This window comes from Stegodyphus dumicola, chromosome 8 (assembly GCF_044657685.1).
Source record: "Stegodyphus dumicola isolate Sdum_Otavi_A_Nest chromosome 8, ASM4465768v1".
Taxonomy (NCBI): domain Eukaryota; kingdom Metazoa; phylum Arthropoda; class Arachnida; order Araneae; family Eresidae; genus Stegodyphus; species Stegodyphus dumicola.
Genome location: NC_140775.1, coordinates 96,812,727 through 96,835,786, shown reverse-complemented (window position 1 = coordinate 96,835,786; position 23,060 = coordinate 96,812,727). Strand labels below are relative to the sequence as shown.

General features: G+C 29.6%; 1 long non-coding RNA gene across 4 annotated transcripts in view; it reads right to left on the bottom strand.

Moving 5' to 3' along the window:
- LOC118199818 (uncharacterized) overlaps positions 1–23,060 on the bottom strand; it is a 222,510-nt gene that overhangs the window by 195,240 nt on the left and 4,210 nt on the right. For 3 of the 4 annotated variants that reach the window (XR_015042629.1, XR_015042628.1, XR_015042630.1), the window contains exon 1: positions 7,016–7,261. The exons of the other annotated variant lie outside the window; for it this stretch is intronic. This is a non-coding gene — a long non-coding RNA (uncharacterized LOC118199818). Of the gene's footprint in view, positions 1–7,015; positions 7,262–23,060 lie in introns of those variants that run through there. 4 annotated transcript variants of the gene reach the window in all.

The window sequence follows — 23,060 nt, the reverse complement described above, 5'->3', positions numbered from 1 at the left end:
TGAAGAGTATACTCTTTAGATAATCATTTAAATAAACTATCTTGTTTAATGAATAACATAGAAATAGTAGTACAAAGGGTAAAATAGAAGCTTCTTCTATGTTGGAATCTTGGGAAATCCTGGTTATATGGATGCTTATATGTTTTTCGCCCTGTGTGAGTAATTTAATTTGGAAAGTCTTCTATAAAAACATTCCTTCCCTTGCCATGCTCATTTAACCCTCCTCTTTTTCTCTCAAAAAAAAAAAAAAAAAAAAGGTTGAAAGTGAGTTTATTGAAGAAACTAATTCCAAAGGCACACAAGAAACACAAGAAACCTAAATTAACTAAGCATATGACCATCATTCGCTCATTAAGCGAGACAAAGAAACTATGAAAGTTAAATCGATATTTGATCAGCTCTATCCAAGGAGATACATTTTTCCCATTAAACGAGAAATTGATTTTGGAAACAAATTGTAATCTAAATCTTTTGGTTCTTCTTTTACACTCAGGGAAAATAAAATTGGAAATAAAAATAATATTATTATTTTCAATGAATTTTACCAAATGACCCTGATTTTAAAATTCCATGTTTTTTTTTCCCAGCATTCCTTCCAACAAGAAATTTAAGAAATGAAACTTCACGAAATGTTATTATGGAATTTTATGGCATATAATCTCATGTGCAACAATGGGCGAATACAACTGCTCGAATAAATGCGAGATACTTAAATTAAAAAAAAATATTTAATGCCTTCAAGATCTCAGCTTCGGAATACTAGATAAAAGTAATTTATTCATGCATTTATTTTCTGTACTCTTATATTAATGTGAAATTATTTCATTTGAGAATCACCTCTTACAAGGAAACGAATTAAACACAGAATAAATAATTACCACTGAGCAAACTAAACAAGTAACTAACTCACTTTATCAACAAAAGATTTTCTAGTTTGATAAAATTTCTTCGCAATTAAAGAAAATTTCATGCTGTATAAGACAAATGCAATTTTAATTTTTATAATTTGTTTTTTAAATTACAATTACTTGCTTTCTTTCTACGTTACATACCCTAGACGTGTAAATGTAAACATCACATAGTTAGACATTTAAGCAAGCTTAAGAAATTAACTTCATACATTAGCAGTTAATAGGCTTAATTGAAAAAATAAATACAATATTTCAAAATTTAACACTTTATTAGGAAAACAAAATTGTGTCCTAGATAAAGCTAAAATTATCTTCCTAGAATTCTAGTCGGTATTCTGTTTTAAAGCACAGGGAAACTTCTTTAATAAAAGGACGTACTTTTACATAAGTTTGATTTTCATGGTCATCTTAATAAAGTGACTTCCAGAAGAGGTCGTCTATGGGAGGTGTTATTGAAAATGCATTTCTATCAATGACACATAAATGGCGCTCTGCTATTCAAAAAAAGGTACAGAAATGCAATTTTTAGTACGTATATCTCTTAAATATCATTGTCATGAACGTGGCATTTCAAGCACAACGCGGTCTCATGTCAGCTGACATAAACATTTGGGGAATTAAGTTTTTAAAATCGGTCTGAAAATTGACTTATTAATTTACAGAATTTAGTATTCTTTGGTAGGGTAAACTAAGTCCAAACTCCTAACAAACTTCGAAAAATTATCACTGTATCCGAAAAGATCTGCAATCTTTAAGGTCTAGTTCAAGAAGGTTAAGAACAGACCTTTTTATTAAATATGCTTGAAAATAAACGCACGGCTCGTGTTTTCAAATCGGCTACCAGTTGTGGCGATGAAACTTACTGTAGCAGACAATTTCAAGATTTAAACAAAGACTAGTAACCAGAGGCTACGCAATTAATTTTACGCAAAGCTGGCTCAAACTTCTCACCTACATAACAATTTAAAATGATGGCAGCTATAATGCAAAGCTGAATAAATCTTATCAGATCTGGCTAAACCTAGTAACGTGGCCTCGAGAGACAGAAACATTCTGTCTTATCCAAAAACCTCGCCTTAAATACTCGCAAACCTGATTCGCATTCGGGTAGGGAAATGGAAAGGTGAAATGACAGTAAAGATCTAAATCACAAAAACTCTTTAGATTAACTTAATGGGACTTTATAAATTAAGCATTCACTACATAGTATGTTAATAAAATAAATGCATACAGAGAAGATGTTAAAATAACAGTGTCTGAATCCGTAATTAATAAGAAGTTTTTTGCGAAGGGTAAAATGTAGTAGTTTATCGTACGTAAGGCAGAACTAAGTAATATTTAATTCTTTTCATCCTTTGATAAAATTTATGTAGTTATAAGCTTGATCTTAGGTGCTGTGGTGTATTTAATTATGGCAAAGCACACTAGGGCTATCTGCCTAAGGGGGGGATGCCTTCGTGGAGGACTTTCTAAGGGAAACTGCCTCGTATACACGTTACACATGGGGAAAACCACGAAAACACTCATGCAGCCAGCCCGTTCGAGGGATTCGAACCTCGGACCAAACTACCATTGTTCAGCAACTTTACCGCCTTGATCTTAGGAATCATAAAAAAATGCATTTATTTGTTTTCCAGTTAATTGAATATTTCTGGTTTATATTTGCCTCTATTTTCTGAATTGTAATAATATAGGCAATAAAAGCTCCTGTAAGTACCAAATAACAGATCAATTTGCATAATAAAAGAGCTTCATACATAAACTGCTATTCAACTAAACGTTTTGTAAACAAATATAACATTTGAACACCGTAGTTAAAATGTTGTAATATTATTAAATAATTTGTATTGCAATATGAATAGAGGCACAATTTATTAACATCTTTTACTTTCATAATGGTCACAAAATAGTTTCGCATTGAAAATTAATCATTAAATTACTTGAAGTTTTATTCGATTACTCAATATAAAATTTTTAGTTACGCATTAATTTTATAATGCGAGTTTTTGCAGTACTAGTAGTAGGAATGTAGAAGAAAGTTTATAATAGTTTTATAAATATTCACTGATAGTTCTTAAAAATAGTTTAATCAAATTTTATAAAACTTGAGATTAAAAAAATTTATTTGAAAAATTTTAAACAATAAAAATCAGTCTTCAGAGTATAATAAAGTCTTACGCACTTTTTTCCTTTAATTTGAATTTAATAAACCATCATAAATAATATCCCGAGTTTTTAGTGCATAATATTGAGTTAAATATTAATTTCTAAATACTTTTTGAGTAACAAATATCAAGGCGAAGAAAGTTTTCAGATAAGACACTTCTTTAAAAATACGAATTGATAAATAATAAATTTCGGTAGATAAATGGTTTTAGGAATACTTTTATTTGAAAACAGGAGTTTCGTAGGCGCATAGATAAATTTTTCTATAATCTGAGCACTGGCTGCTGTGGAGGTAACTGTGGTGGATATTTGGTTGGCAGAAAAATAAATTTTAGCGCTACCAGCAAATGGAGTTCGATTTCTTTAAAAACTAACTATCTGTTCTCTTTCTTATGATCTGTCTGCACTTTAAAATGCCAATTTCTCAGGTTACAAATTTAAACCAGAAATATTCAATAACATGTTTTTTCTCACCAAAGTATATAATTCCGTTGGAATATTTTCTGCTTTTAGAAAACAGTTTGTAATCTTGAAGCTGATAGTTTCCATTTTATTATTCGGTGTATTCCAGAGACAGAAGAAGCAAACAACATATCTCAAACACATTGAGCCTAAAGCAAGAACACTCACCGCATTCTTAAAACATATGGTTGCATAAAGATACAGAAATTACTGGACTGCAACTTTTGCTATCTACCGAAGCTTTATGGATAAAATACAAATAATGTTTATTATAAAATTGTTCTTATATTTTATTTTACCCAGAAACGCTTTTATACTTTCTTAAATGCAAAGCTAAGTTTCTAGTGGCAGTCATCAATAGTTGAAAGATTGCAAAAATTTTCGTACTTGTAAGTTTATCAAGGAAAGTTATCTTTTAATAACACACTTGTTAGTTTAGCAGTTATTTTAATCACAACTCGAAAAATGTTATGAAAATCGAATGGACTTTCGCCAACAGTCAATAAGCCAAAACATGTATTCTTTGATATGATGCTTGCTGTTATCGTCTTTGTATTTTGTCTTTCTTCCAGCATCGGACTTGGAATTTTCGTTTAAAATAATTTAGTAATATCATATTCCATGAAACGTAATTAAATGCAGCACACATTTAATGCACAACACATGTATTTAATGCTGTTTTCACGCACATTTAATTTAATCTTCAATGGCAAAACAAATAAAGATTAGCATAAAATTAAAAGTAAAGTAAAGCTGAGTTAATGATAAACTTTTATTTAAAGTTGTAAACAATAAATTAAAGCATGGAAAACTATTCTCTTAAGCAAAACCAAAAATGATATCAATAAACAACTGTGAATAGCGTTTTAAACACACAAGTAATTGTGCTATCTTTTGTACAGTACCTAATATCTTTCTGGTTATTATACTAAGGTACATTTCTAGTAGTTAAATAGCAGGTTTTTCTCTTTTGCAAATAGAGAACACAAGTATAACACTCAATAATGATAAATATTCAGTTTGACCTAATGAATATTATGATTATTCTAATTCTATATGATGACGTCTTTGATTATGATCAAAAAACATAAAATGATCCCGATACAGAAAACAGAGAAAAACCAAAGTTCATTGTTCATAATTTCTCTTTATGAATTTATTACAGTTATTTCTGATAACTTTTTCCGGATAATTTTCAAAAGTTTGTCGATTATAAGTTTTATTTTTATATGAAAAATTTGAAGCATTAGAAAAGCATAGTTTAAATAAGGCAGAAATTGTACTGAAATGAAAAATTTGCATCTTTAAAAGATATACGACAAATATGGAAATATTCCAAACACTAACTTTATGAAAGCAACTTGAAATCGTTATTTTATTTACCTACTAACGTTCGGTTTGAATCAGATATTTCTGCTCAGCATTCTTTAGAAATTAAAAGACTTAAAAAAGAACCGCTCTTTAAAGAATATAATAGTAAGAAAATTGAGCTTACTTAAGTTGCCTTTAGTGTTATTACCCAATATTAGCTTACTAGGCTTATATCGGGTAATAACTTAACTTCCCGGCTGATATCGGGCAACGATAACCAACTATTTTTTGTTTTTGAAATTTAGATATTTCCATAAGATGCTTGAATATTAAGAAGCAGATCCTAATATAACCTTTGAATACATAAATACTCAAAGGTTAATCAAAAAGCAACAATATTATTTTATGCAATTTCTTTCAGTTTTATGAAAACTTTTACGGTAATTCAGCCATTTAGTTTTTTATATTTTAAGAAACTATAATAGTAATTTATTCAGGCATTTGAAGTTTGATTTGGAAACTACAGTTATTAAATTATTCACTCATTTAATGTCGGATTAGAAAGCTACCTCACTTTGTTTAGTAATTTAAAGAATTATCAAGGAGCTACAGTACTGATTTACCTAGTCATAGTCGGAAAATAAAATTAATTGAATACTTACAGGTGTGAAACTTTTGTTTATTTTTATGCTAACGCCAGTTATGTCGCAAATATCTGCCGCTATTACTAATGAGTTCGTAAGAAACAATAATGTCTTCATAATTTTAAATTTGTTGAATTCTCAATGCAAAAAAAAACTCATTATTCAATTATGTACTTCGAGTACGCCATTCATAAGCTTTATATATATATTAAATATGAAGAAAAATAGGACATTTTTTTTCTTTTGCAGTTACAAGAATAGATTTCCTAGATATGTTTTTGTGTTTTTACTACTCCTCGAGACAAAATTTTATTTTTTATTTTTAATGTTATATCCGTATTGCATGCGACGGGTATATGTAATAGTATGATATACTACAAGTAAAAATCACACTGAATTATTAGTTCTTCCCAAACACGGAACTAACAACTGTTCATAGTTTTGATTGTTTGGCCATCCTTTCTGAATTGTTAAAAATTGAGGGTCTTTTTTAATGGCCGAACTTTTACGATGATAACATTTTGCAGATTTCCAGAGTTGTCATCTTCACCCATGGCACTATTTTGAATATCAGAAGTCCAGAATATTGAAACACTCGTTTTATTGGCTTATCATAATTTTGTAAATTTTCATGGCAATGATTTTTTATTAATATTCTGTACGAACGAAAATTTTAAATCGCTATTCTTCTTGCAGAACATGATAGAAAATATAATAAATATACACAGAGTTAAATTCATAGAAAGAATCTTTAAGAAAACAATGCTGTGCAATATACTACAGTATAACATTAACGTATGAAGACATGTATACATTTATAAATGCAGAAATAATGGCTCGCAAGGAAGAAAATTGTAATCTACAGAAAAGAATTTTTTTCTGTTTCACGCTTATACTTAAAAGGAGACTTTTCTTTACAAATAATAAGTATTAAATCTTCTTTCTGTTTCAGAGCAGTATAAGTTATTGTTTAATAAATTAAAATCCAAAATTAAAAAATACAATTGATGACAATGAATATGATGATGAAATGATGATAATGAAAAATAATATTATTGATAATATACTACATTAAATGTTCAAATTAATTCATTAATTTACATCACTGCCGAATAATACTTTTATTTATGCAGACTAATTTAGTTGAATGAATAAATTATTTGATCTGAACATAAAAAAGGACTAATAAACTTTGATAATGTGTTATTTAATTTTTATTGTTAAATTAATCAGTTTTGCTCTAAACAAACAAACAAAAAGATTTTTTGAAAAAATCCTAAATAATAATTTAAAATCTTGCAAAAATTATAGCAAAGTCTAATTAGGAGAGATTATGTTAAAAGCAGTAAATGCTATTGTTTTTCCGCATACATTTCTTACTACTATAAAATGAATTTACTTAAAATGATTTCAGAAAATATTGCAAAACATTATTTTGAACACAGCTAGGATATTACGCGAAAACTTTACCAGTTGCAATCCAAAATGTTTGCACAAATATAAAATAATTTCAGTTTTTACCTTTTAGTTTTAAAATAGAATCCACCAGAACCACATAGCAGAAGTTTAACCAATGCACAGATTTTAAGTGTTCTCTATAGAACTTTACTATTAGCTTTTGCCAGATTCCATTTACATAAAATTATTTTTATAGTGCAATAAGGAGTAAACTACCTAACAGCGCAAAGCAAATCCATTACTTTGAATAGTCAAAACATCACAGCTCCCTTTATTCGTAGAAGCTTATTAAACACAGACTGGAGCCAAAAAAAGCAATGAATGTTCAAATGCCAACATGAATTATCGTATCACGAATGAAAAAGCAAATTAATGGAAGGAGAAAAAAGGAAAGAAGCAGAGAAAAATCCTGTTCAGCAACTTTCAGGTTAACTTAGAGTCTTAGATTGTGTTGGAGAGTAACATCATTTACGACCTTTTAGCAGGATCAAAGTAATAAATAAACAGAGTTATATGTTCTAGTTGTTGATAATAGTGGTCGTGGTGAATTGTGTGCTAGATACTTATACATTAAGGGTATTTCTCAGAGGTGAATTCAAATCAGTGAGCTTGTTTTCGAAGATTAGAAACCAGTTTATATAGATAGGGGGAAAAGCTTCAGAATATTGTAAGGTAGAAGACAATTTTATTTAAATATAACTATACTAAAAGATAGAACAATTATATTATAACTTTGATCTTGATATTCCTGAAATAAGACTTCAGTGATTAGGAGATATTTTCTTCAACATTGACTGAATTTCATGTAAATTCAAAATGATGGTGCTTCATGAATTGTATCATTCGTAATAAATTTCAAAATTCACTTAAAAGATGATTTAGTTAGCCATTTCCAAACTTTTTCTTTATTTAGTTTTCAAGTATTGAATGCTAATTGTTTATTACATAACGTTGTTTATTACGATATACAAATTATATGACAAATTTCAGTTTTCGGTCTCACAATAATAAAGCTTTAATGTGTAAAAAATTGCCTGATTTCAACTAAATTGCTAATAATTTTCATAATTTAGCTAGGAAAGCTGTCATTTTAAACTGCTGAAAACAATTAATGGTTCCAAGAATATAGAATTGTTACTCGTTTAAGAGATTTTTTTTATCCTCTGGTAAAATTTATTATTACATGAAACTAAATTTAATGTGACAAAATTTAAATCGCAATTGTGTTGCATTCTTTAGTTCAAGAGGATAATTGTACTCTAAAGTTCAGTATATGTATTTATCATTTGTGTATTATTATTTTTATTTTGAATGTAACAGTTTTTAAATTTTATCGTAAGGACCGCATCATGCTCACCGTCAAAGTTAAGACTAGTACATTTAAAATTTTCATTTATAAAGAAAATTAGTTGCATTCGTTTTCTGTAATGCAAATCAACAGTATTTATTATCGAAAAATAAATTAATTAAAAATATTAATAATTTGTGTTTAAATGCATCTACTTTGCTAAAATCTTAAAACTTCTTTTTTAAAAAGCTTTTTATCATCATTCCTAAATTTCTCATGCATTTTTAATTACTTACTGCTATTAATTCATTGTCTAATTCTTCGTTATATAACATTATATTTGCAAATTATGTAACCTCATAACAACATGATATTAATACTAAAAATTACTTCCGGTTACTTTATTGAAAAGAAAACTGATTTGCTTGCTGTGGAAGGACAGAATCTGCATAATAGTTATAAACCGTACATTGAACAATCAGAGAGATTAAACAATATTTTCAGTTGTCTCCACCCATCTGCAGTCTGCGTTTTCAAAACCCTTTGTCGCATTATGTCACTTTTGATAAGGTCCAACAATTCATTATTTAAATTATATAAATTGTTGTAGATGATAGCAACTAAAGCGTAAACAACGGTCTCCCAGACACGTAGTAACTTTGATAGCTGCATAAATGTACTTTTGTCTTTATGTTAATGTCAAAATTGTGATCATAAAATCATAAATTTCACATAACTCTGAAGACCAACTTACGGCTGTCGAAACAGGAAGCAATTTTGAGAGATATATTAATCTCCAGTCTAAGTGCAGTTCGTAGATATGGGGCAAATAATAGAAATTCAGTATTCAATATCATGCTCATTAGTAAAGATTATTTTATATTTATTCAGAATTCACAATGTAAAGTTCTCTTTATCATATCAAAATAAATTCCTGAAAGGGTTCAAAGAAGTTACCGGGTGGCTAACTTTCAAGGATTCATCAACTGGAATCATTTGAAACATACATGATATATAAGATATGCATGATAAGAGCATAAATTTAATGCGATAAAGAACAGAACTGCACTTTGATTCATAAAGTAAACCATATATATATATATATATATATATTATAATTTTCCTTTTAGTCTGCTTCTCGGTTTCCTTCATTCCTGTGGCATTTCATTCTATAGCAGATGAATAATGAAGATACATTTAACGCAGTGCAGACGTGTAAGTAGACTAGAATTCACTTAGCATTTTTCAGAAAAATTTCATTAAAGCATAAATTATACATTGCATAAATCAAACACTATAAAGAATTTTTACTTTTTTAAAAATAATTTTCAGAATTTAAGGAAAAGCATATTATACTCAAAAGTAAACCTTCTCTCCTTTGATACCGGTTTGCCAGAAACCCATACATTTTCTAAAAGCTTATGTCACAAATAGAAAAACCGCGAAATCTTAGGGGCAGATGGACAAGCGTTTAGGAGCTATAGGACCCACAAAGTTTCAGTAAAATGATGGAAACATGACATCAAACTTAGCTAAACTGCTTGTTTTCCATATTTATATTAACTAATAATATGGTAAGAAGGTGGAGATCTCAATATAAAGGAAAAAATAACTCGTTGAAAAGAAATAATATACGTTGGAGTGTTTAAATGTGATGTCCAAACAAAATATATTACAGAAGACAATCAATGTGCAATTCATCAAATAAACATTGAGACGGGCAGAAAGACAGTTAAAATTGGGCACATTTTACAAAAGTGATACCCTCTCACTTTGCACACTCATCATTTGTCAATGAATCGAAGCAGTAATCCATTGGCGCAATCCACATTCCAGGTTCGTCGTCTAAGTATCAGCCCTTATAAAATGCATACTTAATTAAGTTCTTGAAATGATGAGCGCTGATATAGTGAAAAGTCTGCAGGACCAGAAAACCATCGCGATGCCAAATGTACTCCTGTGTCTCGATAATGATTGTGTCCATTATGTAACGAACAACAGATTTGTAGGGTCTTAAGAAATACATATCCAGAGGCTGGATCTTTCCCGCACATCCCTCAGGTACCATTTCTTTTTGTAGGACTTTACCATCAGGTACTTTGGAAGCAGATACTGTATGAACATAGAAGAAACAGAGATGTAATTAAGGAATATGTCAATCTATACACACTTTAATGATACTTTACGGGTCCCATAGAACGTAAATGCTTGACCCTTATCACAGTTTCTAGACTTCACAGTTTTTCTACTTGTGACATAAGCTTTCAGAAAATATATGGGTTTCCGGAAAACCAGTATCAAAGGAGAAAAGGTTTACTTGTCAAAAAATCAAAATATAATTATTGAAAAATTAAAATAGTTATTCTATTCTGTGGAGAACTGTAACAAATTATACATTTGTAAAACAATTAATGCGATAAAAGTGATATCAGAGTATGCGAGATAAAGTAAAAAGTTTAACATATTGTCTTTAATCAAGCAAAAACCATTGTATCTCCAAAGTAGAAGGAAAGTACTTCACGCAGATAATGGAATAAAAAAAAATTTCAAATCCTATAAAGTCAGAAACATCTATATTTGTAACAATACAAAAGATACCATTTCTTAAAAAATAATTTTACACTGCGTGTAGAATAATTAACTCTCTGATCTACATAACCACCTTCATTCAGCTATGAGATTTTTTAGATTAATTAATAATTTAGAATATTTTATTTTCTTATTTTCTTTAAATCTATATATCATTCTGATGAATGGAAGGTACTAAAATCAAAGGGTAAGTAAATAAATAATTATACAAATCTGATAAATTAATGTTGTTTAAACACAACTATTCACAGGCAGATTCCAAAAACTGCTCCCCTATGCTATTTAAAAATTGTAACTGCAGATAATGAATTTAGTAAAAAAAAATTATAAAATTCAGTAATAATTTGAAAAGTAATGACGTGAATATAAATGAATTGAAAATGATACTCAAGTAAAACTAGTTTAAGCTAATTTCATTATCTAATATCATTGGGGAAATAAACAGATACAAAATTATCACAAAAGAAATCACATGGATATGAGAGAGATAGAAGTTTTATATTTGAAAAGGGGAAGATTATAATCTATTAATGACAGAATCCTTATATATGATATTCGGTAGAGTCAATAAATTCGAACGGAAAACAGAAGTTGAGGATATGTTTTTATTAACATATCATGCGGAAGAAAATACTTATTTATCGTTTCTGGTAAAAAAAAGGAAAGATTTACGCAGTTAATTTAAAATTCTGAAAAAAAAAAAAAAAAAATAGTATACAGGAAATCAACTAGAAAAATGAAATTTTTATAAAATAATTAATAATAAGAAGAAGGATTTTCTTTGGCTAAAGAACGTTATCGTTAATGTATCAATCTAAAATAATTATAAAATTATTTTAACTCCTTCAAAAATAAGTACTAAAAAGAAAAAATCTGAAAGCTTTCAGATTTTATATTACACCCAAAGAGCAGTTTTCATTTACATACATATACACGTTTCTAAAATCTTTGGACTAATGTTCCTTTGTGCTAAAAATATTTAAAAACAGCCTATATTTAGAATTTCCGACAGGCAGTCTCGCGGGGCTGGAGATAATTTTTCCCCCATACAGTGTTGACACTGTTCGCTTTGAAATCGTTAAGTTTGTTAATCAAAAATTCATTGATGTTTCACAAAATTTGAAATACAAAATAAAATTTTAAAAACAAGCATATCTTTAGAATTTCCGATAGACAGTCTCGCACGCTGGAGATAATGTTTTTTCCCGCACAGTGTTGCCTTTCAAATCATTGAGTTTTTAATCAAATCGTTAAAGTTTTACAAAGTATGAAACAAATTCGAAATTCAAAATTTGGGATTCTAGGTGTGGGTGGAGGACTACGTCATTCAAAATTTGATGACCCTAGGTTCCGTTGTTTTTTCACAATGCGGAAGACATGCAAGTTCTTCACTTTTTAATTTCTTTAAATATAATACAGGGCGATAATATTTGGTGGTAACAAACTTAAAAGTGATTGAGAGTTTTACAGTGATTCAACTCAAAATACCATTTTGAAATTAATAGCCCTTTAGGCTAAAAAATCCTTAGACCCTAAGCGAATTTTGTTAAATAAACTGAAATGTTTCTAAATAAAATTTTTTAAATATATTAATAATATTTTCTTTTAAAAATAAAGAATTACCATTTACAGGTCAGTGGAAACAAAATCCAGAGTCTTATAAATTTTTCTTCTTGGCACGCCAGATGCGCTTTTTTATATAGATTATCTGGTTGTATGCGTGGGAAGAAAGATAGTTTTTATTTCCCACACTGTAAAGTAATGTTTTCCTTTACATAAAAAGCGATCAACTGTCACCGATACCATTAATTTAGATTAAATTTCATAAAAGTTATACATGCATATATGAATAATACACGGATAATTTCCTAATCTCCTTTGCGAATTCTTTTCATATTATAGCTAAAATTACAACTTCAGTTTTACATTGTATTTAAAATTTTTTAAACTGACGGGCAAACCGAACTGTAAATCAACAATGCGTTTTTCTGTAGGCAATACTAATATGTTGCAATTTTTCAAAGAGAAATAAATTTAAAGTTCTTCTAAGCTCAAGCCAAAAAAAGAATCAGATATTTTTCTTCCATGATAGTGGAATAGCTACTTTTGTTTAATCTAAAGCAATGAATGAAATAATAAATCAGTAGCAAAGACTCTAAGTTGTAGTCACGGGGCACTGCAAGTTTAAAAAACGAGTTTCTGCGGCTCCGATTTCAGCTATGTATTCTAGCGATAACTATTATTAATGACTTCACAGAGAAACATGGACACAAATTGATGCAAATAATTTCAGATTTGGACTATTTAATATTACTGAGTGCCTTATCTAGCTTCATGAATATTTTTTTTTTTTTTTTTTTTTTTTTTTTTTTTTTTTTTTATGAGACCTTAAGAAACAAGTAGCGAGAACTACCAGAAACCCTAAATCTCGATAGAGAGAGTTGTAAAATACTTTCCGGGAATCTGATTTGGAAGTCTTCCGCGTCTGAGAACAAACAGCCAACAGCTGGAGATTTTTTTTTATAATTTTTTTTTAAAGTTACTAGTATTTATTTGTTGAAAACTTTTTGTTATTTTGTATACTTAAAAGTATTATGAACTACGGTCAAAGAATATATTCGTTGTTGATGTTCGGCTGCATGCGGATAACAGAAAATCAGATTAATAAAATGGAGAAATTTATTTCGAACAAAAACTTTTAAAAACAAGAAAAGTATAACAGTGTAAACTTTATGTGCAAAAATTAGGAATAAAATATATGTGTTGCTGTGAAATGTGCGAAAAGAAGGAGTTAAATTTGGTGCATTCTGAAGGTATTGTAAACTTAGCTTATAATTATAAACTAAGTTTACAATACCTTGTACTAAGTTTAATATTGTGGGAGATATCTAAAGTTAAGTAAGTTTATAACGCCTTGTGTTAAGTATAACACTGTGGAAAAATACTATGTATCGCATTAACAATACGTGATGTACTTGTTCAGATTCTTGGCCGTATAATAAACGAATTTATATAATAAGGGAAAATAATGAATCCCTTTTTTAAAAAAATCATATTTATTATAACATCCTATATTATGATACATATAATAATCCTGTATTATTGTAACATAGTTTAATATTAAAATACAAATATGATGGGTCAAATATTTACTGAACAGAAATGAAGCCTTGCACCTGATACTATTAAAGATTTTTTGCTATCCAGAACAAAGGCAATTTTTCAAAATGTTCAAACGTATCTCATATTTGTTTAGCAATAAATATCACCAAACAAAGATGCTATTAAATAGGCTTCCATAATCACAGACGCCATCATACTCGAGATAGGGTATGCAATAGCCAAATTCCGGATATGAATGCCATCTTCGTACTTTTCAAAATCATTTTTTCTCACCTCCATGCTGAATTTTCTTCGTTACTTGATTCTTTTCATTAACCTTCCTAAAGCTCATTGTTAATGAATTTACAAAAATATTACGAAAAAAAAAAAAATCACTCGAAAATTCAGGGTTATAGCACAAGTTGTTTATTGAATAGTAGCAACAGGCGTACTGACGTTCATGGGCAGTAACAGTATTCTCTTGAAAGAAGTAGATAAGTGTCGTATGAACAGTTGGCGACTTATCGAACTCGAGTCCTATTCCAAGCAAATACCATATGCCAAACAAAAGGGTTCGTGTCCAAACACGACATACACCAAGTTGGACGTATTTCAGAGCGGACGTATGCCGATACGGAAAGCGAAAGTATACGAGAAAGAAGAAATTGAATGCATTTTAAAGATGTTTTAAACTTAATTACTGTTACCAATACAGGGTAATGAATTAAAGAATTGTAAAACTGTCACTCTTTCTAATAATAAAAGTGAATGCATATATACTCACATCAGTCTTTAAATTGCAGTATTCCGGTAGTTATGGCTTCTGTAAGTTGGAAAATAACGCGTTGTAACCTACACGGCTAAAAAGTTGTAAGGTAGTTAGTTTTTAAGCTAAAAATTGTTAACCTAAACCAGCAAACAAAAGCAAAATTTTATTGGTCTAATAAAGATGTTTTATTTATTGTTAAAACAATACATTGCTTAAAATAATTTTAAAAATGACACATTTCATTTTTTCAACAAGAAAATATTTATTAAAATAATGACTGCATTTTAAAAAGTAGGCAACGTAATTTTTTTTATTATAATTTTATGTTAGATCGATGTGATCAAGATGAAGATATATCGATATGAAGATATATCGATGTGATCAATATGAAAATATATCGATATGAAGATATATCGATGTGATCAATATGAAGATCACATCGATTTCTAACAGAAAGGATCTAAATAAATATTTAAGCTAAATAGATAGTTAAGCTAAACATTTAGATATAAGTAAATATTTAAGCATCTCGTTTTCTACGTAAAAACGTAACGTACTACGCAATAGTTTGTTTCAAAGCCCACTAAAATGAAAGTTGTATTCAGTCCACTAAAATGAAAGTTGTATTCAGTGTAAAATAGGGAATTAATACTTTGAATATTAAAATTACTAGTAGCAATGCCAAAGACGAAAAATGAACCTTTTTTCTGTAGCTGGTTCAACTAATATAATTCAATAACTATATAAATAGCAAGACAAATAAAAGCAATTTCATCCAGCTCTTAGTTAATTGTAGCTTTAAACTATGTTCAAGATACACGTATGGTCTCCGCAAATTTTTCAATGTAGTAATCGAATAAGACTTAAAGCTTGTAAGTGTTTGTAAGAAATTTAGTCGTGATTTTTGGTGCATCCTTGTGTGGCGGTAAAACATTCAGATATGCAGAGAAAGAGTTAAACTGTAAGGATGAATGAAGTCAGCTCAAATTTAATGATATCATAATTTTTGTACATTCTTTGTCGTATCTCCTGAAAAAATGTCAGCATGACTTTTCAAAAGAAAGATCATAAGGATTTTTATAAGACTTTTTTTAAGATATAAAACTGAAAATCTGTATACTGAACTATATATGCTGGAAAAACTGAGACTATATATACTGAAAAAAAAAACAGATTCTATTTTGCTCCATTATAATCTTCTGAAGAGTTCTTTTTTTAAATATTCGATCATTAATTACAGTTTTCAGGATTATTTTCTAATTATCGATGGTTTATTTTTGTTTTCTTTTTTTGATTCTATTCTACGAATATTACTGCACTGGTATCACTCTCCCAATACCATTAGCTTTTAGGATAGCGAATTATTTCCTACAGCATAAAAAAAAAAAAAAAAAAAAAAAAAAAAAAAAAAAAAAAACCCCTTTCACTAGCAGAAATCCAACTGTATTGTGGGTTATTGTACTCTTGAAGCTTTAAAGTTTTTGAGAACGAACCGCTAAATATATTAAATGTCAGAAAGCACGGCAATTTTTACCGAAGTTCCATAGATGCAAAAACTTAAGAGATGCATAATAAAAATGAAACGAAAAAAAAAAAAAAAAGGAGAAAAAGGGCTAAAAAAGAGAAATCTTCATTACACAACTGCATCATGAGATAAACTTGATTAAGTAAAACAAAGAAGCACACACCAGAAAATAAAATGCTATATGGAGCCCAGGAGCTTATTAATCACGAGATTAAAAAAGAAAGCCACCACTCTATGTTTGTAATGAATATGAGAAGATTAGTCTTCTCTAAAAGGGAAAGAAAAAGGAGGGAAAAAGATAAGATTAACCAAAGTTCGTTTTTTTTTTTTTTTTTTTTTTTTTTTTTTTTTTTTTTTTCCCTCCCGAAAAGAAATACATCACAAAATGGACAATGTATCATCGATCATTATAACTGCCGAAATGCTGGAAATTCTCATCATAAGTTTTACACTTTTCCTGCAATTTTTTCCTACGTTAAATTAAATTTCTAGCATAGTATTGCACACAGCATATAGTTTTAACTAAATTGAAAATGTTCAGAGTCATAAAATTTAATAAAGATACAATCTTTCTAATTATCAAAACAAATACATCCGACATAACTTCCAATTACCTCTTTAAAACTTATATCTATTTATTTATTATACCTTCAGCTATCGTAATATTTAACAAAAGCTGTGGTGTATCATCAAAGGAATCATAGGAAAACGTTTCAAAAGAAAGACATAGACGGCCAAAGATTATTCACTTAAATACTTAAATAAAAATGTCACTAATGAACTGTTTACATAACAATAAAAAATAATATAAAAATAAAAAACAGGGAAATACGTACAGTTCTTCTCTTAATTATACTTCTTAATGCACTTGGTAATCCGATTAAGATTGTAATTTATTTTATATTTACATTAAAGTTATTTTTATTCCAAAGTTATTTTAATTTCTTACAAAGTTATTTTCGTTACAAAATCATAATTTACATATTTTGATTAGTTTCATCTACTTAATTCATGATCGTTGCTGGCAGGTGCAGGTAGAATCTAGGACAGCACCAGTGTAATGCTACAGGTGATTGAGGTATTGCTGAACATAGCTAGCTATTAGGCTTCTGGCCGAATTTTAAAGTAGAACACCTCGGGGGCCGTCCGAGGATCTCCCACCTCTGTTTCTCTTACCACCAACCTCTAGAGAAGACATTTGGCTTCCCGTGTACTTTAAATGCTTCCTTGCAGCACAGACAATATACGCTTGCAAGCATCCTTGTTTTATCCAGGATTCGAGCCCTGGCCCATAGGTACTGCAGTCAGCGTCGCTAACCACTATACCGGCAGATTTATTGCTATAATATACATAAAACGTAAAGTTAAAAGTATTGTGATTAACGTATTAAATGACATTAGTAATGCATTTTATCTGTTAGACTCGTGGGGTAAAAATCATGTTTAGAAGTTCAGGTAAAATTACTTTTAATACGATTTATTCTCTTATGCTGCTGAATACTCCTTTTTTTTAATTTGGAAGACAAATGAACAGTTTTAGACTTCATCAATTGCCAAATTTCTGATTTTTATCAGCAGCGAATAGAAATCAGTGAAAATAATCCCAGGGTATTAAAAAAGTATATTCAAACTAAGTGAAAGAGAAAATACATTTCCGGAATAATTGTCAAATGTCTGAAGGTGTTGATATCAGAAATATAGCAAACTCGATGGCAGGAACTTGTGAAACAGCGTACTAAGCCGAAAATTTTATTTTCCGAGAATTCCTTGAAGCAGATCCTGTTGCATATTTTAACTCTAAATTTCTTCTTTCTTGAAAGCATGGTTATTTTATCTGAGGATGAGTTAAGTAACAGCATCAACAGGTGAACAAAGTTCAAGGACTGTGGTATATTCCTTAATAGGGTTAAACCGCTGAGACGTATTACCAAGGGCACCAGGATGACGGTTTCCCACCAACTGCAGCTGAGTTCTTTGACCCAGCAAGATATGCCATAGCTTGATTTCCGTTTTTTACTTTTCTATTATTATTCCCGTTCGACAGGAAACCCTTTCATTTTCCCGGATTCATTCTCAGGTTTTTTGGGGTAAAGGAAAAGGGTTCATCATCCTGATAACTTTCTCCTCTGTACTCCTGTTCCAACATTCAGTGTGAGGTAGAGTAAAATACTCAAAGGCATTGTGAATTTTCGGGAGTAATTTAATCTTTAGCTATTGTAAATATTCTTCATTACATTGTGCTGGAGCACTTGATTATCATCCAAATTACCAACAGAGATTCACTAGCATTTTAATTTTCCCGTTACTTCTGATATAGCAGACGTAAGCTGTAATTATTATGAAAGAAAAAAATAATCGTAAAATAGAGTAATATATTTTTTAAAAAATTACTTTTTATTTATTTATTTATTTATTTTCTTATTTCTTAACATTTGAGAACAATCCGATCTAACTTGCACGTATTTTTCATTCTTTGTCGTATCTCCTGAATTTATTTATTTGTTCTGAAGAATACCATTAACACATGTTATGCAGAATATCATTAACTAATTACAAAATAAATATTTCGAAATTTAATTTAATCGATTGTAACTATCATGGTTCTCATATATATATATATATAAAAAAACAGCAAAGTAATAAATACTAAAATTGCACTACATCAAGTATCAGACGATCGCCCCTTAAAATGCAGCCACCAGCGGCGAAGTGAATAAGACAGCTTACAGGTTAATTTGGTCTGGGTTTAAGTCTTCGTGAATGGACTGGCTGCGTGGAGGTTTTGTGATTTTTCTCTTGATTAGTTTCCCTTAGAAAATCATTCACGAAGACATCTCCCTCCCTTCCGCAGCTAGTTCTGTTCCATCTTGTCACGTCTATTATGTTTAGATCTCCCTTAAAATGTTCTTTTCGGGAGAATACTCGCTTCTTACACGCAGCGTAACATTCAAATGCTTCAAATTTAAAGAAGATCTAATAATTAATGTAGACATACTAATATGTTTCGTTATCTTATTTGTAAAACATTTTAATTCAAGAAAGTTTTTCTAGGAGCTTCTCTATTTATAATGTGCATGAAGACGAAACATAAAAGCAGCTATTCGGTCATTCCATCGGCAATCTGAAATTAGCACCTAAGTTTTTATTTATTTTTTAATTTTATGGATAAGCATCGAAAGTTGACTTCTACAAACACACTTGTACGAAGGAGAAAGGAAACATAATTTATGGAAGCACGCACACATAAATAAAAATGAAACAAAAGGATTAAACATATATGATTCTGCACATTTTCTATATACTAATCTCTGAAATAATAGTCATAAATGTAAAAAACAAGTTTACATGAAAAAAAAACTCAACTCTCATCATCAGATTACTTCAGTCGTGCTTTTAGCACAAGAGAGCAGATTATGAAGTAGCTAATTTATTAATTAAGGGATACAGTAGCTAACTACGGAAATAATTAATTCATTTTACTTCAACTACAAGTACTAGCACAAATTCCTGAACAGATTGCGATCTTGTTTAATAAAAAACACACTGAAATTTCTTTATCAGACTGCCAAATCTTCTTTGGTGCAATCAGAAAGGCTGCAGGTCTCGTAGATAGAATGAATGCATTTATTTATTAGAGATTTTAGTTATTTTTTAAGACTCTTAAATACGGAATTTCTGATAGTTAGTTCTGATAATGTAATAGATAAAGATTGAAAGAATATAATTAACATGGCAGACGATAAATTTCTAAAGACTTAATCTATTCGAAGGTTACATTTCTGCAAGATCGTTGCCAAATTTACTTCAGTAGTTGTTCAGTGTTGCCATGCATTTTTCAGAAGAAAAAAAAAATTACTTCACACGCACTCCACGCAAGCAGGACGTTTAATTAGTAGCAGAGAAAACTTCCTGAGATAGGAATTTTTTTCCTCTTTTTTTATAACTAACCTATATGCTTTATTTATTTTTTTTAAACTAATGGCACAAGTTTTTTGCTTTTCAATTTATACAGCCCAGCGTCCAAACTCGAGATAAAAGGAGCTGCATACACTCAGTCAGCATCAAACATGTCCCGAACTTAAAAATATTATAATAATGGAATGCGGCTGTACATTCAATAATCTGCTATTGGCAGATTTTCTTTTACCCCTCTCCTCATTTGCCAGGGACTAAAAAAATATCATTAAATGCAGACGTTTCCGAAAACGAAAAAAAATAATATAATAAATTACTAGCAAGTGAAAAGAATCCTGCGCCAATCTAGGAGCTTGGGAGATCAAGCGCGACGGAGGTTGTCATAGCAACCGATTCGAGACCAAAGGATTGCAGCGTTTTTACTGGTTGCAAAAAATTCCGCCTACGTTTTCCACGACCCGCCCCCGAACTATTGACAAAACCTCCGATGCGTGAAAAACTTGGAAATTTATGCGATGCGTACGGTAGATACGTTGACAATAGTTTTATCGCCCGGCATATTGTTCTGTCGTTGCCCAATGGCGCTGCCTTAGAGTAGAGGTAAGCCACGCCCGTTTTCACTGAGTACTCCGTTTGGGACAGAAATATGTGGCATTTGCAAGAGAACTGGTGTTGTATGATTGGACAATAACCAACAAAATCTATGGTCGAATATTTTTTTTTAATTAAAAAATATGCATTCTGAAATTTCGCATAAGTCACGTGGTGATGGGACACAAATGAAAGAAAAAAATGACACAATAAAACTTGTAATGGTTCTTTTTTTTTTTTTTTTTAATTTATTAATCTGTCTTCTTCGTTTCCCCTCTAATTTTTTTTTACTATTTTTCAAAAATTATAATTGAATTTAATCCAGTTGATGAAACATTTTTAATACATCGATATTTTCGAATCAAGTGAACTATTTATAGATCTTTTTTGTTTTTTATTTATTATATTGCACATTTTAAGGTTAGGATATCATGAAGCAAAGAGGATAAGAGTTTTGTACACACATACTGGAGAGAATAATATATATATATATATATATATATATATATGATCTTAAGAAACATGATCTTTATTGGTCGAAAGTAAAACTCAATAATTTAAAATTTTATAAACTATTTTAAAAGCTCAGCTTGCTCCCTGTATTTCGTTTTTGAACATATATTGGTGTATACAAAAAAATACCAGAATATTAAAAAGGCATTTAAACCATTTCAACAAAATTTAAAACCAAAATATGTATCCATATTTCCACCTTGTTTGATGCCACAACATTTCATCATAAAAAGAAAACAGATTAAATTATTTGATTCTATATCTGATGAAGATGACGCCGTATATGAGACGCTAAGTTAGAAGTTTTTTTAATTGACGAATACAAAGTGTTAAAAGCTTATTCGTTTAACTTTTTTTATTTAATTTATTTTTTATTCAAATTCATGACATAAAATAATATTTGTTGCAAAATATTATTCAGAAGCCCAATTAAAATGACTTTTTAATTCGTTATCTCACGCTGTATTGCGCAACTCACTTTCATAATATTGAAGGTAAATTAAGGATTTTATTCAGCATCATCGATTGGAGATAGCACCGACTTGTAGAGGAGAGGAATTTATGTCAAAATGTGGACAAAAAATAGCTCAAAGAGTTTTTCTCGAAAGTGTTTGAAACGAACATATTAGTGTTAAAAAAGAATCGTTTTACTAAAAATTTGAAGTTACTTATGCTTTCACTGAACATTATTGTTTTTGCCCATTTGTATGATTCATATGGTAGCAATAGAAGAGAAAGCAAAATAACTGCATAATTACTATTTTGCATTTCCCCTCTAAAATAATGTAGCAATCCAGTGACTAAACATGCATAATTATTTTAATATGGCGTACATTATAATGGATTTCATTGAAAGGCAATGTACTAATAACTTAAATTAAAAAAAAAAAAAAAAAAAAAAAAGAGAGAGAGAGAGAGAGAGAGAGAACATTTTACTGAAGCTTAATTTGAGCATTAAATTATACTGTATCTTTATAGAAATAACATAGTCTTATATGTATGCAAATTTTTTTTTTTTTTTTTTTTTTTTTTTTTTATTTTTCTTTACAAATTGAAAATCCAATGATCGAATAAAAAAATAGGTTCCATTCCACCTTAAAAACATAAATTGAGATTTCCCACTATGTTATATATAAAAACATAGAAATGTTATGGTAAAAAAAAATAAGAAATGAATTTTACAAATTGTTTACATTGCATCTATAAGGAAGCAACTAGTTGAAAAGATTTTGAAAAGTAAGCGGGAAGTATAAATAATAATAAGTATAAATTGCAGAGTCGTAGCTAGGGTTTTCAGCGCCCAGGGACAACTGAAGATTTCGCGCGCCCCTACTGCTTGCCAAGGATGGAAAACATTTAATTCTAAAATGTCGCAACATCAGTTTGGCGCCCCTTGAATTCTGCGCCCGGGGACAGATGCCCCCCTTGCCCCCCACTAGCTACGCCCCTGATAAATTGGGAAGAAAAAGTAGCTATAAAGCTAAAAAATAAAAAATAAATAAAATAAAAATAAAAATAAAAAAATTTTTTAAAATAATAACGAATTATAAATGAATTATCTGGAAAGATTGAGCAAAATATATTTCATAGACTTTTGTAAATTAATGCATTCAAATAAGCTCAAGAGAAGACTATGAGCTGCCATGTGGCGAAAGTCGTAACTCACCTTGCTTCGATTACTGCTGACTGAAAGAGTTGATTATATGTTATTTTGGAATTTTCAGTAGCAAGTTTCTCTTTTGAAGCTTACAAGCATTTCGAAATTAACCTACTCTAGAATCCATTTAAAAAGTCGTCCTCTTTCCTACAACTTTTT